This window comes from Brienomyrus brachyistius, unplaced genomic scaffold (genome assembly GCF_023856365.1).
Source record: "Brienomyrus brachyistius isolate T26 unplaced genomic scaffold, BBRACH_0.4 scaffold42, whole genome shotgun sequence".
Classification (NCBI taxonomy): domain Eukaryota; kingdom Metazoa; phylum Chordata; class Actinopteri; order Osteoglossiformes; family Mormyridae; genus Brienomyrus; species Brienomyrus brachyistius.
The window spans coordinates 1,032,625-1,036,612 of record NW_026042317.1 but is presented as its reverse complement, the minus strand read 5'-3'; positions in this window follow the sequence as shown (position 1 = coordinate 1,036,612).

Genomic DNA, 3,988 nt, shown 5'->3' with positions numbered 1-3,988 from the left:
AAACCCCACGACGACATGGGGGGAAACCGGAGTACTCAGAGGAAACCCCACAGCGACATGGGGGGAAACCGGAGTACTCAGAGGAAACCCCACGACGATATGGGGGGAAACCGGAGTATTCAGAGGAAACCCCACGACGACATGGGGGGAAACCGGAGTACTCAGAGGAAACCCCACAGCGACATGGGGGGAAACCGGAGTACTCAGAGGAAACCCCACAGCGACATGGGGGGAAACCGGAGTACTCAGAGGAAACCCCACGACGACATGGGGGGAAACCGGAGTATTCAGAGGAAACCCCACAGCGACATGGGGGGAAACCGGAGTACTCAGAGGAAACCCCACGACGACATGGGGGGAAACCGGAGTACTCAGAGGAAACCCCACAGCGACATGGGGGGAAACCGGAGTACTCAGAGGAAACCCCACGACGACATGGGGGGAAACCGGAGTATTCAGAGGAAACCCCACAACGACATGGGGGGAAACCGGAGTACTCAGAGGAAACCCCACGACGACATGGGGGGAAACCGGAGTACTCAGAGGAAACCCCACAGCGACATGGGGGGAAACCGGAGTACTCAGAGGAAACCCCACAGCGACATGGGGGGAAACCGGAGTACTCAGAGGAAACCCCACAGCGACATGGGGGGAACATGCAAACTCCACACACATGGAGCCATGAAGACTGTGAGGCAGCAGTGATAACCACAGCACCACCATGCAGGCCCTCAAAAATGAATCGCTTCAGGAAATGTTTAAACAGACTCTCTACCAGCAGTCATACACATGAGGTCGCACCGCTGACAGGTGATCAGGGGAGGAAGCATAATGCCTCAGCATGCAGTGCTGGGGGGCTGCAGAGCAGCTACATAAATAAATCATCCATTCTTATTATTGTTAAAAACAATCCACTGCCAGTTCTGACAGTTAAAATGTGTCAAGGTTTTTAATGATTTGACTCCCTTAATAGAAATATTTTGTTACCCACCTCCATATAATAGTAATAGAATTTCTCTGATGTAGTTCGTAGTGTATTGCTAGAAGACACTGCAAATAATTTCATCTCAAACTTTTTTCTTCTTTATTCCCTCACATTAACTGGGGAGTCAGAGTGCAGAAATACTAGCATTCAGATCTTTGGAATGGTTCCTGTAATCACACAGTGACACATTCTGCAGGTAAGTAGTGTTTTAAGAAGTGTTTAAATAAAAATTATACCAAGCCGATAGATAATTAAAGGTTTTGCAAAAACTGTGGTGGTCGTGATAAGGTTCGGCACTTATTACACTGCAAAAAAGACCCATTTTACAGTAACTGTAAATGTAATGTTTTTAAGATGTTTTTATTTATGAATTAATCTTCAGTTGTTTTTTTATCTCCTACACACAGACACCTGCTGTACTTTGTCCCAACAAAAGTCAAGGGGGAATAAAATTTATACTATTGCATAAACAGGTTTTTAAGATCACATTTTTGATCTTCCATTTAATGTCATTGAAGTGCAATAATGTGCAAACTTGTTTATATGTATATCAACATTTAGAAAAGCACAAATGCCTTAATATTGATTATAACTATTTGTACTGAATTGTGCGGGAGTGTATTGGGTGGGACTGAGCTTTTTTTAAAGCGTATATTTTCAAGTTTTTGGTGAAATATGAACAAGTTATGTGGAGCCATGTGCACACATAGCTTTATAAATATGGACTTGTTTTCTTAAGTGCAGTTTCATTAGACACCCCAGGGTTTAAAGCAGAGTTCAGCCTTTAGAATCACTTATTTAAAGGCCTCAGGTGAGCTGTGATGTATAAAGCTTTGCTTTGAATAAATATGTCTATATACCTACATTTGTTCTACACACCATGAAACAGGGCAGCAGCTGTAGCAGCCGAAGTGCAGACAGGGGCAGCAGCCCAAATGGCCTTTGACTGACTGTATAGATGTGACTGATTCAGTCAGACAACGGTTTTCATGTTTTCATTCATTTGTAAATGTGTGGTGTAAAACTGATTACAGTAACCAGAAAAGGCTTCATTTGTTTCAAATTGGAAGAAGGTAGGGGCGGCATGGTGGTGCAGTGGTCAGCACCGTTGCCTCACACCTCTGGGATCCGGGTTCGAGTCTCCGCCTGGGTTATATGTGTGTGGAGTCTGCATGTTCTCCCCATGTCGTCGTGGGGTTTCCTCTGGGTACTCCGGTTTCCCCCCACAATCCAAAAACATGCTGAGGCTAATTGGAGTTGCTAAATGTGCATGTGTGAGTGAATGGTGTGTGAGTGTGCCCTGCGATGGGCTGGCCCCCCATCCTGGGTTGTTCCCTGCCTCGTGCCCATTGTTTCCGGGATAGGCTCCGGACCCCCGTGACCCAGAAGGATAAGCAGTTTGGAAAATGGATGGATTTTCTGCAGATATCATACCTTAAACCTTTGTGAGGGTGCAGAGCAGCTTTGATGTGTTAGTACAGGAAGATACTTGGTACTCAGCCCTTAACGGTTCCACATCAGCTACATGGAAAGGTACAAAAACAAAGGTCTTGGAGCAGTTCTGTACAGAAACGTCTGCTTTAAGTCAAACTATAGTCAACTGCCACCAACACAAAAAACAGGCAATTTTGGCTTCTCATTCACATACCCATGATCAGCATTGCTACATTCTCTGTTACACATATTTTACTTTTAATTACATACTTACTTCATCAGTTAGTTAATAATGATGTGCCCCATCAAGTAAAGTCATGAAATTATCATTAATTAACAAACTATCAATTATTATTGGTATGGGTCATTAAGTAACTGGAAATAGGCAAACTTTTATTAAGCATACTTAGTTCACTCAAGGATAAATTCATAATAAAATGTCTTACCAGAAAATGAAATGACACAAACATATATGCATGTCATTAACCAATATGTAGAGATCACATTCCCTTACCACTGTACATCGTACATTTTACACGTCAATAAAAACTTTCACAAAATTTTTTTTTCTTTATTGGAGGGTAAAAATTACATTAACGTTTTGCTGAAAACAAACAACAAGCAAAAGGAATGAAATTGTCCATATTACACTCTAGAAATTACCTTAAGTTTTCTGCTGCAAAGAACCAGCAAAAAAAAGACAGGGATCAAACAAAGAACATCAAGTGTCTCGAAAAAGCAATTTTTTTTCTTAAAATAGACTCAAAATGAGAAGAGACTCTCTTTGGCTAAAGTCGGGGCGGCCCGTGGCAAAGGCAATATAGGCAAATGCTAAGGGCGACATCCATCCAGGGGGCGCCACAAACGGAAGAAAAAAAGTGTAACATTCCACTATTCTTAAAGCTAGTTGGTATTAATATCTTAATATGAAAAGAACAAGTCCACATGAATTTACCTGCTTAGCAAAGCCTATTACATAGTAGTAGTAATAATAATAATAATAATAATAATAATAATAATGATGATGATGATGATGGGCGGCATGGTGGTGCAGTGGTTAGCACTGTTGCCTCACACCTCTGGGACCCGGGTTCGAGTCTCCGCAGTCACATGTGTGTGGAGTTTGCATGTTCTCCCCATGTCGTCGTGGGGTTTCCTCCGGGTACTCCGGTTTCCCCCCACAGTCCAAAAACATGCTGAGGCTAATTGGACTTGCTAAATTGCCCGGAGGAATGCATGTGTGTGTGAATGGTGTGTGAGTGTGCCCTGCGATGGGCTGGCCCCCCATCCTGGGTTGTTCCCTGCCTCGTGCCCATTGCTTCTGGGATAGGCTCCAGACCCCCATGACCCAGTAGGATAAGCGGTTTGAAAAATGGATGGATGGATGGATGGATGATGATGATGACGATGATGATACGTAACTTTCCTATGAGGCCACCGCGGCGCCCCCTCCACTTGTAACTCCCCTCAATAACGAACACAAGTTGATCTCTGATCACGGGCATTTATTCACATATCTATCCGGTCAGGCATGCCGTGAGAACTAGATAAAAAAAGCACATAAATCAT